Source organism: Sarcophilus harrisii, chromosome 1 (assembly GCF_902635505.1).
Source record: "Sarcophilus harrisii chromosome 1, mSarHar1.11, whole genome shotgun sequence".
Lineage (NCBI taxonomy): Eukaryota > Metazoa > Chordata > Mammalia > Dasyuromorphia > Dasyuridae > Sarcophilus > Sarcophilus harrisii.
In genome coordinates this window covers 469,081,096-469,097,138 of record NC_045426.1, presented here as the reverse complement: position 1 = coordinate 469,097,138, position 16,043 = coordinate 469,081,096, and positions in this window count along the sequence as shown.

Genomic DNA, 16,043 nt, shown 5'->3' with positions numbered 1-16,043 from the left:
TTTAATAATTAAAATTAATTAATAATAGCATTTATATAGCACTTGAAAATTTGCTAAGCACTTCACAAATATTACTTCATTTGATTCTCACAACAACCCTGGAAGGTAACTAATGTCATTATCCCTGTTTTATAGATGTGGAAAGTGAGGCAGATGAAGGCTGTGTCCAAGGTCACAAAACTAGTAAATGTTTAGGTTCAAGTTTGAATCCAAAACCTCCTTATTCTAAAGCCTATTCACTGTGTCACCTACCTGCCAAAAGACTCAGCCAGGCCTGCAGCACAAAAGCTATAGGCTTTTATACTGTCACGTTTAACTCACAGATAGGAAGATCCAAAGCTTAGAAGGAAATACTCAAGGCAAGGAAAAAGAGAAACATCCCAAAAAGGAAAAAGGAATTTAAAGCAAAAAATACCATGGTATCTCAATTGTCATAAATGATAAATAATAACCAGTTTCAGTCATCAGAGGGGTCAGTGACTGTATCCTCATCTGTAGTAAATGTTTAATAACCAGTTCTTTGAAAATGCAAGACACACTTTTAAGTTTAATATAGGTAATAAACATTTTATCCATATTTTCTTGTGTCTACACAATCAACAAAATAATAAATGAATCTCTAATTTGCATCACTTATCAATTTCCAAGTTGCAAATGCTCACACTAAAAATTTCACATTCAGCTCTTACAAACTGTTGTGATGTGGGTCCAACCCATACTTGACTATCCCTTTCTTTTTTTCATCTTTGCAATTTTGATTTGCACATATCTTATTATTAGTGATCTGGAGCAATGTTTCTCATGGTTGTTAATAATCAGCAATTATGCTGGCTCTAACACACCCCTACCTTTAGACCACAGTCAATATAAGAAAGATTTAGATATAGGAAGTTATCACAGCTCATTTAGAACAGCTACCCTTGGACTTGGCACTCCTGGCCTTTGACAGTCCAGGACCACTGGCACAGGAATAGGTTTTTGGATCATCAACCTGTCTGATTTTAAGAAGTCCTAATAGGTTGACTGAAGGGACATGAACTATAGAATCCTAAGAAAGGAAATATGCATTTATTAAGTGATTTCTATGTGCCATGCACTGTGCTAAGCATTTTACAAATATTATCTCATTTAATCCTCACAACTGAATAGGTGCTATTATGATTCCCATTTTACCATTGAAGAAACTGAGGCAAGCAGAGGTCTGTTAGATGACTTGCACAAGATCACATGGTTTATAAATATTTGAGAATAAATTTGAACTCAGGTCTTAGGATTTTAGATTTAGAATTGAATAGGATCTTTAAAGTCACCTAATATAACCCTCTTAATTAGTTGAGAAACTGAGGCATGAGGTCACTCACAAAGATCAAGTGACAAGGTTGGGATTTGATTCCTGGTCCTCCATCTCCAAATCTGTGATTCTTTCCTCCATAATATATTTCTCATTCATTGAGGACTAGGCAGATTTTCATATATCTCATCTTTTGTCAGAAATGTCAAAAAAAAAAGAAAGAAAATTCCAAGAGCCATAAACAGGGCCCAAAATAGATCTAAGCAAAAGTAGATTGTTCATGTCTGTTTGTTACCTTTGTACATGCTGAATCAATATTTCAGTCCATTAAGAAGAACAAAAACAATAAGACATTATTTTAAAATACTCAATTTCTTAACCAATTGCCTAGTACAAGTGAACTTCAGTTGGCCATGTATCTAAAATATTCCTTAAAAAAAAGAATAAGGATACAAGATATCACTTAATGATCTTTGTTATTCTAGATCCAAAACATTTCATGTGGCTCATTAGCTGTCCTCAGTTTCCCATACCTTTCCTGCAGCAATGATGATTTCAAAATGTCCAGTAAAAATAAATCCAACAAGCATTTCACAGAATCATAGAATTTTAATGCAAAAAGAGACCTCAGAACTCATATAGTCCCCATTTTACAGAAAACTGAAATCTCTCTCAAAAAATAACCAGTGTGCAGCATGGTAGAATGGAGGAAGAAAAGTAAATATAGCATCAGAATTCTTTACAATCAGCTTCTTCCCACCTGTGACCTTTGATAAATCCTTTTACATCTCTGCATCTTTGCTTCCTTGTTTATAAGATGAGGTGGGAGCAGGTAGAGAGTATCGAATTAGATGATCCCCAAGATTCCAGCCTATTCTATGGCCTGTGAGATAACAATTTATTCAAGATGACATTACTAGCTATTGTCAGGGCCTGGATTCAAATAAAGGTTCTTTCCACTCTTCCATCATGCTTTCTTTCAACCCTATTAAATGAGGTTCTAAAGTTTTTAAGCAACACAGACTAACATTCCTTTGCGTGTCCTTAATCTATATATTTCTTTGTACTCATATTTCTAAATATTTAATAATCAAAATTTTTTTCTAATACTTTAGTCTCAAACTGTTTTTTAAATGACATTGTTCTTTGTCATTCATTATTTTAGGTTATAAATTTGAATCTTTATATTTGTGCTACCATTAATTTTCTGTCACCCACTAATCAGCTACCATCTAGGGTATATATGTCAAACACTTTTAGACACTGGGGGGAGGGAGGTACAAATATGAAAAAATCCCAACAAATAAGTGCCTTATATCCTAATGGAAGAAACAATAAGCACAGATAAATCATATATACAGCATAAATATAAAATTAATAAATATAAAATATAAATAAGTTCATGGAGGGAGACTGGCATTTGGAATCATGAAAGCCTCGTGCAGAAGACAATGCATGAACTGTGTCTTAGTAGAAGAAAGCAACTCTATAAAGCAAAAGTAAGAAGGGAATTTGGCATTTTTTATTTTTAAAAAGTCATTTTCCTACTCTTTTTAGGGTTCAAAATGCTGCTCTATAGCAGTGACAATAACAAATGTCCTTTAACAGTTGATTAAAATTTTTTTCTTTACATAAAAGTACTTTTAATGCTTGTTTTAGCACTAAAATCTTCTATATTAAGAGGTCTTTAAAAGAAATAGGACATTGCATATAATTTGTATTATTAATTCAAAATCAGAAGAGTTGAACTTTCTATATGCTTTCCACAAAGAGAAAAAAAAAAGTCAAACTAAAAATTAAACTACTTTTAACTTATGTGCAGACCCTGACAGATTTATTTTTCTAGTCTGTTACCAGGCTATATAGGAAAAATAAAATTCTTTATTCCTGCCTTTGAATATCCCTTTAATGTCCCTACCTCTATATCTTTCCTCATGGCATTCTGTGTCTCTAGAATGTGCTTTTTACATCTTTTATTCTTGAAAGGTCTAGGTCAAAGGCTATCACCTAATACTCTATTTATGTGTCTGTCATTTCCTTTACTATCTTTTAAGGTCCCTTACAAGTAAAGACTACAGCTAATTCATATTTCTTACCCCCAGAGCACCTAGCACATTGTCTTGTAAGTAAGTAAGTAAGTTTTTAGTGTTATGCTCAATGACTTCAGACAGTCTCTGGGGAAGTAAAATGGAAGATGTCAAGATAAAAAATGGAAGTTAGGAAGCAATGATGGGTCTGTACTGCCTCAAGTGCCTATGATTTCAAAAGCTAAACCCAAAGAACTAAAGGCTCCCATAGGTATTATTTTCTTCATATGCTATTTGGATTGTTATCATCACAACTTCAAAGCAATTTCATTCCCTTCTATAAATGTTTGTTTAAATCTGGCAGTTAAGTGACATTCAGAAAATATATTATGTCCAGCACACAGTATACCATAGCATTATGATGCATGGCTGGCTTATATATTAGTTTGCAAACATTTAAACTCTAAAAATTGTTGAGTACAAAGCAAAAATAATGAAAGTATTAAAGTTAACTCATATGATTTTAGTGGAAGAACAGTGTGTCAGATCCACAGAATCATTTTCAAATCATAATCTATGATTTTAGTAAATATTAAATCAAACATCAAATAGTTCAATAGTCTGAATTTCTGTGTACACTTCATCTATTCATTTTGCAGCTGTTACTATTCACTGATTCAGTAATTCAGTGCTTTGGAGGTGTAGAGGGGAAGGACAGAATTTAATTAATTCAATAAGTAGACAAGATTAGTTAGTGTGCTATTAAAGAGCACTGATCTTGGAGTGAAATGATCAGAGTTTTTTTCTCATTCCCATCACTACTTATATATCAGAGTCATAAATAAAACTATCTTCTCTTGGGGCAAAAATCATTGGGTTAGGAGAAGGAGTGAAAGGCAGCAGGTTTTGACTATAGAGCAGAAATAAATATAAATCTGGGTATAATCCATGGAAGGGATTGGTCTTACTCTTGTAGTAGTGGAGATTAAGCAGAGAAAAGAAAGATGGGTCACAATAGGGCTTAGAATTAGCCCATGATTGTTTGAACCATGTAGCAATGTCCAACAAAGGATCCCAAAGTCAGAGGGATCTCAGTAATCTTGAGGAGGGAATTTTCAATCTCAGAGATGTTGATACCTAAGACAAAGCCCTATTCTCCTCATGATTATAATAATATCTCTGCCATTTATGTTTTGTTGGATAAATCACTTAATTTCCAAGAATCTGTGTTCTATAAAATGGGGGTGAGATTTGCCTTATCTGCAACATAGGATTTTGGTAGACAAAGGTAACTGATGAATTGTCATGGTGTAGGAATCTACATAGGCTATGTAAATTTTTACATAATTGAGCTCCTACCCATTGGTTCCATTAGCCTGCTTCCAATGATAGGCCCTATATTCAATATAAGAAAAAAAAATGACTAGAAAAGAAATGCACACAAGGTGCTCAAAGAAATCTGAAGAGGAAGGTGCATCTGTCACCTAGAAGAGGTCAGAAAAGATTTTAGGGAGGAGGTGATATTTTAATTTGGTCACTTAATGTCAGAGATCTAGAGAAAGCCTATTTTAAGCATGGGGAGCTATAGGAATGCACAGGAGTATGCAAATATTTTGTCTAACTAATGAGTAGAGAAAAAAACTATTCACCCTTTAGAGTAAAAAAACATTTAATTCACTAGAACAGTAGCTAAATAGCTGGTAATAATGACTCTTGAACATATTTATCTGTAATGGGCCAGAACTCTGGAGAAATATATTTGAAACAAGGATGCTTACAACAAGGCATTAACTCAGTGGAATTGATAAGACAATGGTTATCTAGTTTAGCATGGTGATTAATAGTTCTCTAGTTCAGCATGATTGATTTAATCTTACAACAAATAATGGTTCCCTAGTGATGTAATGATTGGTTTATACTCAGCATGATGAATTGATTTAATTGTAATAGAGTATATAAACTGGGGACAAACTCAACCTTGGAGAGAAGACTTGACCAGCCTCATGGTGGCTCTCCTGCCTTCATCACTTCTCCACTAAGACCAAGGACTTGGGATGGTCCCTCAATCCTCCAGGGAGCTGGACATCATATTTTAATCTACCCCGGTGTGGGGGCTCTAGAAAGCAATGGTACATTTTGTCACCCTAACTTGAGGGCTAGATTGCCGACTGGCTGATTGTCTGAGACTGCTGACACAGACTGGGAGACTGAAGGGGACAATAAAGACTTTGGACTTTATTCCTCACTATTCTCGTGAGGATTATTCTGCTGAGACCAAGTTTGGACCAAAGGCCCTCCAGAAAGCTAGTAAGAACATTACATTTATCTAGCTCTAAAAGGGAAAAAATTTATTCCCCTTGAAATGATAGAGACATGTAACTTTTAATAAGTATTATTCATTGAGAGAATTCTGCATGTTCACATTTGATTTAATTGTAACAATTGTCAAGCTGATTCTAGAATCAAGACAGATACCGTTAATAAAGCTGAGTTTCATGTAGGATAATTTGAGCTTATCCTGGGCCAGATCATCTATGCTCTTTCACTTATCTCCAGATGCAGTGATGTAATATTTTATGTCCAAAATTCATTAACTATTTAAAGGTCCAGGCACACTTTTGGAGGGTTTTTTTCACTCTCATCTCATTATCCCCACCCAGAAAAACTAAGTAAATCTCTAAATTACTACACATACATATATATATATAGACACTTACATGCACACAATAACTAGACTCACCAACTACTTGTGAGCATTTTTTGTTGTTGTTGTTGAGTTGTTTCAGTCATATTCAACTCTCCATGACCCAGTCTGAGGTTTTCTTGGCAAAGATCCTGCAGTAGTTTTCCATTTCCTTCTAGAGTTCATTTTATAGAAGAAGAAACTGAGGCAACAGGGGTAAGCAACTTGTCCAAAGTCACATAACTAGTAACTATTTTAGACCAGATTTAAACTCCAGTCTTTCTAACTCTAGATCCAGCTTCTATCCACTATGCCACGTAACTGTACCTGTAATTATAATAGTAACTATGCAGTACACAAAATTAAAGAAAATTTTATTGACAAATAAAAAAAATTCCAAGGTGAAAGCCTTTTTTTCTTAGCTGAAGTTTTAGAAAAATAGGCAGACATCCTCCTTGAAGTAGCACTATTCCAAAGAGTGATATACAAATGTTTATCGCAGCTCTTTTTGTGGCAAGTAATTGGAAATTCAGGAGATGCCATCAATTGGGAAATGGCTAAGTTATTATATATTAATGAAATTCATATATATTGTTCTATAAGAATAGACTGATTTCAGAAAAACCTGGAAAGATTTATATGAATTGATGCTAAGTGAAATGAGTAGAATCAGGAGAACCTGGTACAAAGTGACAGCAAAATTGTGTCATGATCAACTATGATAGATTTAGCTCTTCTCAGAAATACAATTAAGTCCAATAGATGTGGTATGAAAAATGCCATCTACATCCAGAGAAAGAACTATGGAAAATGAATATAGATTGAATCATCTTATTTTCCTTTTGTTTTTTTGTTTTTCTTCCTCGTGATTTTCCCTTTTGTTCTGATTTTTCTTTCCCTATATGACTAATACAGAAATATATTTAAAATGATTATAGTCGTATAACCTGTATCAAATTGTTTTTCCTGACTTGGGGAGGGAAGGACCTAAAGGAGGGAGAGCAAAAATTTTGAAATTCAAAAATTACAAAAGTGAATGTTGAAAACTATCTTTACATGTAATTATAAAAAATATATAAAAAACAAAAATAAAATTAAAAAGAGCTACATACAGCTGAGAGAGCTAAGGAATAGCCTGCTAAGCCTATATGTAGCTCTTTGGATTTTTAATAGCATTTTATTTTTATAATTACATTACAAACTTATCAATATCAAAAATTAAAAAGAATAATTCACAACAATTGAAATAAAAGAAATTATTTTCTCCAGTTACATGGCAACAAAACTGAAAGCTTTAATAAAATGGATAAATATTTAAAAGAATCCAAATTATAACATGAGCACTACATTACAGAATATGAAGACAGAGATTTTCTTCCTGTAGTAATTATACCTTTTTAAATATTTGATGTCAAAGAAATTAGTATTTTTAAGTGTCTACTATATACCAGACAGTGTGCTAAGCATTTGAGATAAAAAAGAAAGAAAATTAAAGTCCCTAATCTCAGTTAGAAAAGACAATATGCAATGTAGGCATAACAATGTATAACAAACTATATATACATATATATACTGACATACTACATAATTATGTAATATATTTATAAATACATAATATATATACACATGTATAAATCTAATATAATCTCAGAGCTAAAACACCAGCATGAAAGAGAATTGGGAATGGTTTCTTAAAGTAGGTGGACTTTGGCTGAGACTTCAAGGAAGCCAGGAGATGTAATAGAAGAGGGAGAAAGTTCCAGGAATGGAAGAGAGCCAGTGGAAATGCTCAGAGGTGGGGGATGGATAATAATGTTCAAATTACAAAATACCAGTCTCAGGAGATTGCAGAGAAAATGGCAAGGAGTAAAGTATAAGATCATTGAAGAAGTAGGAAGAAGTGGATAATCATTGTACTGATTATAATGTATAATTATGATGTATAATTCAATATTCTAATGGATTTGTAATTTCATCAGTTAGATTTTTTTTCATGAAATTAATTTATTGCTTTTGAACAGGGTCATTCATATTGCATGTTATAGTGAAAATAACACTAGACTTGGAAACAGAAAAAAATATTCTAGTCCCACCTTTAACACAAATTAATGGTTAATTACAGACAAGTCACTCATCCTCCTTGGGGCTCAGTTTCTTATTCCACAAAGTGAGAAAGGTTGGAGTAGAGGATTCATTCAACCAAAAATTTTAAGTACTCACTATCTCAGACACTATAATTGTGCCTGAAGATAAAGCCAGAAATAACAATTTTTCTCTTGAAGAGCATTCAGTTTTCTAGTGGAGCTGAAACACATTCATGAATTAATAAGATATAAGGTGGAATATGAAAATAATAAAGGAAAAATCCAAAGTATTCCAGAAAAATTTGAGGACACTTTTCAACTGAGAGAATCAGGAGAATGGTTTTATGAATATGCTGAGCTGTGTCTCTAAGAATGAAAAGTTATTTCAGTAGGCAGAGATAAGTGATAAATGTATTCCAGGAATGAAGCTAAGATAGAAAAATAGAGAAGAAAACCAAAGAACATACAACACATACTGGAATGTAGATGATATAAGAGAAAACTATATGGCAAAGAAGGTAGAGCACTAAACTCAAAGACAGGCAGACCTGAATTCAAATCCTGCCTCCAATGCTTACAAAGCTATTTGACCCAAAATTTGAGTAATTTAATCTACTTGTGCCTCAGTTCTCTCATCTGTAAAATGAAGAGATTGGTTTAATGGCTTCTAAGGACCCTGAAAGGTCTGTCTTTGATATCATAGACATTTTAGTAGTAATTTAAAATAAGAAATTTTTAAACTCTCTTGTATTCTTGAGATATTACAATTATTAGAAAAGAATAAACTTGATTACACTCATTAACTTTGATGAGCTAGTATAGGATTCTATGTAGTGTATGAAATGTGGTTCAAATCTTTATTAACCTAAATTCGATAGACTATGTCTTATGATGTTACCTCCTAGTGAGTAATGTTCATAGCATCAAAATTAGTTATTGAAGCTATGTTACTTTACACAAATCATTTCACCTTTGTGAGCCTCAGTTTACTTTTCTAAACAATGGAGAAATAAATTTTGAACAACCTTCTTTACAGGATGATCACAGAAATTAAGTGATAAGTATATATTTAAAATCTTATAAACTTTTAGGAGCTAGCACTTTAATCGATATAAATTATTAAAATAAAAACACAATAATTTTAAGCTAGTAATAGTTGGTCTCTTAGCATCCAAGCTACAAAGTTGAAGAGATACTTTTGATGACCTGACTCTTGTAAGTGGAGACATAAAAGCTCAAGCATCACTTCCTGTTCAAAAAAGTAGTAAAAAACCTAACTAAATAAAATTTTCCTGATAAAACTAAATAGATCACAAAAAAATCAATCCTTCCATATCACCAACTTAGTTCTTCATACTATATGATTCTAACAGGCTAATCCATCAAAGAGAAAGAAGATGAACAGCTTGAAAGCAATGATAATAAAGGTGTGTGAAATACTGAAAAGTTGAGCTTCCACAGATTATTGCAAGCTTCCAGGTAATGTAGGATAATTACCTAAACAAGAAGTTTTCAGAATGTGAGAGATTAAGGAAGGAACTTTAATTGTTCCATGGAACAATTAAGTGATCAATAGAAGTCTTGAGCAGACAAGGAATTGGAACTAGGAAGGCACAGGTTGATTCAGCCAATCAGAAAGAAAATCACAAACTTAAGATAATAGTCCATAAAGCTCAACTAGTTGGGGTCAATGACCTGACTTGACCAAATCACTATTGCGCTTGGTTAATAGGCTAATTGAATATTAAACAACAAACCCTATTTCTACTATTTTTGAACATGGGATGTATGACAAGGGAGGGGGAATATGTTTGTATATATTTAGGGGAAACTATAATGAGCATATTAGCAAGATTGTTAAGTCAAAAGGGAATGGACCTATCCAGTCTCTGAAGGGAGGGACTGTGGCAAACAAAAATATAAAGTTTCTCCTGATTCTGTGTTCAGGGCCCTCAGTTCCTGAAGAGAAGTAGAGTCCCTTTTTGGCCAGAACCATTTAGACAATTCCTTAAAATTCTTCTTTAATAAATTTTCCTTGACCTCATTTCTAAAATATATAGAAAATTGACTCAAATTTATAAGAATACAAGCCATTCTCCAATTGATAAACGTTAATAATAATAATAATAATTAATGATAAATAAAGATATGAACAATTTTCAGATGAAGAAATTGAAACTATTCTAGTCATATGAAAAAGTGCTCTAAATCATTATTGATAAGAGAAATGCTAATTAAGACAACCCTGAGATACCACTACAACCCTCTCAGATCGGCTAAGATGACAGCAAAGGATAATGATGAATGTTGGAGGGGATGTGGGAAAAGTGGGACACTAAAACATTGTTGGTGGAACTATTAATGGATTCAAACATTTTGGAGATTCATTTGGAATTATGCTCAAAGAGTTATCAAACTGTGCACATCCTTTGATCCATCTGTGTTTCTATTGGGCTTATAAACCAAAGAGATCTTAAAGGAGGGAAAGGGACCCACATGTGCAAAAATGTTCTTTGCAGCACTTTTTATAGTGACAAGAAACTAGAAACTGATGATGCCCATTAATTGAAGAATTGCTGAATAAAGTATGGTATATGAATGTTGTAGAATATTATTGTTCTGTAAGAAATGACCACTAGGATGATTTCAGAGAGGCCTGGAGAGGAGACTGATGCTAAGTGAAATGAACAGAACCGGGAGATCGTTATACATGGCAACAACAAGACTATACGATGATTAAATCTAATGGATATAATCTCTTCAACAATGAGATGATTCAAACCAGTTCTAATTGTTCAGTGATGAAGAGAGCCATCTACACCCAGAGAGAGGATTGTGGGAACTGAGTATGGTTTACAACATAGCATTTTCATTTTTTGTTGTTGTTGTTGTTTGCTTGCATTTTACTTTGCTTCTTTTTTTTTGTGGGAGGCACAATAATTGTATAAATATGAATACATATATTGGATTTAATATATATTTCTACCATATTTAACATATATTGGACAACTTGCCATCTAGGGAGGGTGGTGGGAAAGAGGGGGAAATTGGAATATAGAGTTTTGCAAGGGCTAATGTTGAAATTGTCCACTGTTTTGAAAAATAAAAAGCTTTAATTAAAAAAGAAACAAATTTTCCTTGATATCTGATTTTCAGTATACTTTTAGTATAATTCTAGTAACTATCCTTCTTCACCATGACTATCCTGGCTGCTCAGCAATGCAAGCTCCCCCTATAATAAATGATTGTGAATACAGGAAACACCTAATAAACCCATTGCCCCCTTCTCAGCAATCAGGTCAATTTCATACCCCTAGGGGATAGCCAAGAAGTAGTATTGATTATTAAATCCTACTACTATCCAGAAGCAAAAAGCTCAGTCATCTAACAATCCCTCTTGTGTTTTCCTCATCTGCCTAGTTTGCATTGTCATGAACAAAGATATCAGACAACTTAAATTCTCCATTTTCCAGAAAAATAAATAAAGTTATCACAAAATAGAGAGAAAATTGTTCCTAAAAAGTAAAACTTTGACTTCAAACCTTGCCTTTTAAGCACAGTGAGAACAATCAATGATCAATCATTTTTTAAACTTCTGTAGTCATCCTGATCTATATCTTGCCACTCTACCCAAATATCTCTGGAAGAGAAAGTGAAGCTGGTAATTTGCACAGCCCTCCCTCACTTCCATCCAATTCACTTGCATGCCATAGTATCATCTCGCTGATGCCATGGTTGTCTTCAAAAATAAAGGACAAACAGCAATCTCTGAGAGAAAGGACTGCCTCATTGGGGAGCCAACTGGAATTGTCCAATAGGGTAACAGCACTTTTCTTTCTTCTTTTCCTTCCCTTCTCTTTCCCTCCATCCACACAGAGCATCATGCCCTTATCTTCAGGAGCTTTACCCAAAGAATATAAATTTTGATCCCTGAAATATCAGAAGATATCTAGAAGTTTACAGGTTAGAACTATACCTTAAATTCAAATCACTCTGACTTTCATCATTTGACCAACAATAGGTACCAGACCAAGCCTAACTTGGTCATTGTTTAGGTCCATAATGAATCAATAGAAATTGGTTACTTGGTCATTGTTTAGGTCCATAATGAATCAATAGAAATTGGTTTTGTTTTGGTCAGGAATCTGAGGGTCATCCTAGTTTATTTTTTGACTAGATAAAACAGATTATTCTCTGACTCACTTCTTAGTTAGCCTTTAATCAATGATTGAGTGCTGCCTCAGTCAAACTGAAACTGATTAAAAACTTTAGCTTAAAAAAGCCAAGGTCTCCCACTGCACCCAGGGCCATTTCTAGTCATCCTGATCTATATTTGGCCCATGGACCCAGATGACTCTGAAGGGAAAAGTAAGGCAAGTGACTTTGCACAGCCCTCCCTCATTCAAATCCAGTTCACTTCCATGTAATGGCATCACCTCCCTAATAATATGGTCCTCATCAAGAACAAAAAACAAACAACAACCACCACCTACTCCATACTAGGCATTGGCTTGCTCCTACAGAAGCAAAGGAAAAAAAGAAAGGAAGTGAGCATTTATATATATGTCAGGCACTGGGCTAACTGATTTACAAATATTATGTCATTTGATCTGTACAATAACCTTGGAAGATAAATGTTATTTTTATTCTCTATTTTACATTTGAGAAACTAATGCAAGTGGCAATTAATTGATTTTTTTTCAAAGTCACAACCTAATATCTGAGGCCAATTTGAATTTAGGTCTTCCTGACTCCAATCTCAAGGCTCTATCCACTATATCACTTTTCTTTTTCCAAAAACAAACAGTGTAGGATCCCAAAGAACTTATATTGTATGGGGGTTGGAGGCTAGGGGGAAAAGGGAGGATGTACATTCACATTATGTAGTCACAAAATATATTGAGAGTATTTACAAGATAATTTTGGCATTTCTAGAGGGAACAGCTAGAAATATCAAGAAAGATTTCAAAGAGGGGGTGCTTGAGTTTGATCCTTTGTAGAATTCTAAAAATTCTAAAAAGGACAGGAAAGCATTGGGTTCATTTCAAAAATCAAAGAACTAAATAATAATAGCTAGCTTTTATGTAGTGCTTAAAAGTTTACAAAGCACTTTATAAATGTGCCATTTAATCCTCACAACAACCAGGGAAGTGGGCACAGACTTAAAGGGGATGGGTACAAGCTTATTACTGCTCATAATCTTGATTCAAGCAAGACATAAGAGAAGAGGAAACAGGTAACATAAAAGTAATACACAACAAACACAGTGGCCACTACAACACTAAAGATAATATAACAAACAAATGAAGGAACAAATAAACATATCATATACATCATCACCACTGCAAGGAAGCACCATCATCTGAATTTCTTGGGTGGGAGAATCCGTGTTCACAGCTATTCAGAGTCTTGGAATAGGGAAAATATCCAAGGCAAGGTGTACAGTCCTTCGTGGGTGAGATTGTCAAAGTCCCTTTCCATTAGGGGGCTTTTATAAGCTGAGAACAAAGAAGACACTATGCTAAGTATTCTCACTTGATATATGACTCTTGAGATAAAGCAGCCTTCCAGGTGAAGGGTGCTTCATCTCAAGGGACCCACCAAGGAGAAGATTCATTCTTTAGAGCAATTGAATTTATTCAAGGAATTGGCCAGATTTCCAATGCAAATATAGGTCACAATAAAGGATACTTATTTATCAGTGCATAAGAAAGGTGGTCTTCTTTTCTTATGTCTCCTGGCATTCCTTCAGATAATGCATGCAGAACATGCAAGCATGTTCTCAGCAAAAAGTTACACACAAAAAAAGGAACTCAACATGGACAAACTGTTTAAACATGAACAAATTGTTTATTTTTTTACATGGTCATGAAAGCCATATGTTCTAGATTCATGTCAACAATGTGGTAGCTCAAAAAAAGATAGGCAGACTTAAGGTAAAAATAGTAATCATGTTATATAAATGAGTGCAGAGGAAGAATAAAAACAAAAACACTGGGTGTGGGAGGTAAGCAGTGGGGGAAAGGCTCATAGTCCTGAAAATCAACTCATATCAGGAATGGGTTCAACAGACAACACTAAATATATACCATGAAGGGTATATCACTCTCCAAAATCTATAAAGAAATAAGTGGGGAAGCATGGGTAGATGGGGAAGCAAAGGGTGAAGGAAGAAGACAAGGGGAAGATCCTTGTGTGGAGGGAAGTTAAGTAATAGCAAAGCAAAAAAGTTACACAAAAGACATGGCTGATTCCTTAATTATGATTCTTTCTCATTAGGATTCTTTATAATAGGTACTTTTATTATCTCCATTTTGCAGATAAGGCAATTAAGACAGACTCAAGAAAAGTGATATGTGCAGGACACAGAGCAGAAGAGGAAGAGGGATGTGTTATGCTTGCAAATATTTTAATAAATGCCAGAAAATTCCAATTTGTAGACTGATATACTAACTCAATGGATAACTTAATCAGTCCAATCAGGATAAATCTTCTACTAATTAGTTATATGGCTATGAGCAAAAAAATCTTTGCCATTTGGGGCCCTCATTTTTTTTTCTATTAAGTTGAGGGTGAAATACATAGCCTAAAGCTTGTCTTTCTGTAATCTGATTTAGTTTGGATTTAGCAGATACTGAAAGAGAAGAGACTATGAAAAGTTATTTGTATTTACCCAGGTTCCAATCACAGAAGGCCTAAATTTAAAAAGTGCCAGACGTTCTCATATAGAAAATATGTCCAGATTTCACAGACAGATACCAGCAGAAAGAAAGGCCTCCTCACAGAATAAGTCTTCTTAAACTAGAATTCATGGATCACCTCCCTCGAATGTGTATATCAGGAGTCCACAAATTTGAATAAGGAAAAAATAAATCCTTTTACACACACATACATACATACATACATACACACAAAACATGCTTCACATACATACTCTGTTCATCATTCAATGTGCTGGGGATAAAAAATATGAAACAAGACATAGTTTCTGTGCACAAAGACTTTACAATGTAATCAGTGCACTAAATATAGGGATAACTAATATAAGTTATACTCAATCACTAAGCATTTGTAAAGGGCCTCCCTTATACTCTATACTAGGCTCAAGGCTGGAAAGTACCAATAAGAAAATGAGACAGGCTTTTTCACTGCAAACGCTCCTAGAGCCAATAACTTTGAATGGCTGCCTTCAAGAAGCTTACATTCTACTTGAGAAAACACAAAATACTCACAGAATGCTAAAAAATTAAAACATTCTATAGGCAATTGGACAGCAGAGGGATAGTTACCCAACAACTAGAGAAATCATTAGGGCCTCTTGAAGGAGATGGAACTTAAATCTTGAAGTCTCAAGGCTCCCTTGAACCTTGAAGGGAACAAGTGGTTTGAAGAGGCAGAGGAAAGAAAGAAGAATATGGTGACAGCTTGTATGCAAAGACACACAGAATGTGGACCAGATTGTGAAGGGTTTCAAATACAGAGAGAGAGAGAGAGAGAGAGAGAGAGAGAGAGAGAGAGAGAGAGAGCGCTTGAATTTTAAGTTGTAATGTGCACAATGTATAGGAGAGAAAAGCAAAAATGGAAAGATTACTAAGAGTTATTGTGATTATGGAAACCTCCATGATGGGACCTTCACGATAGACTCTGAATTCAAAGCAATTGAATAAATATTTATTTAAAAACTTTTTTAAGATGGGGTGAATATAGTGCTGCCTACAGCTTGAATATGAATCCTACTTTGACCGATACTGGCTGTGGGACCCTGGACAAGATACTTCTTAATCTCAATACCACCCTCATACATATGCCCTTGACAACTTTGTAATACTCTGATGTGAGGGGCCCTCAAAATTCACATTAATAGAAGGATTTTTTCATAAAAGTTCCTTCTACCTATAAAATTACAGATGTAGTAAAAAAAAAAAAAAGTATCACAACAGGCAAAAATATAAAGGAAA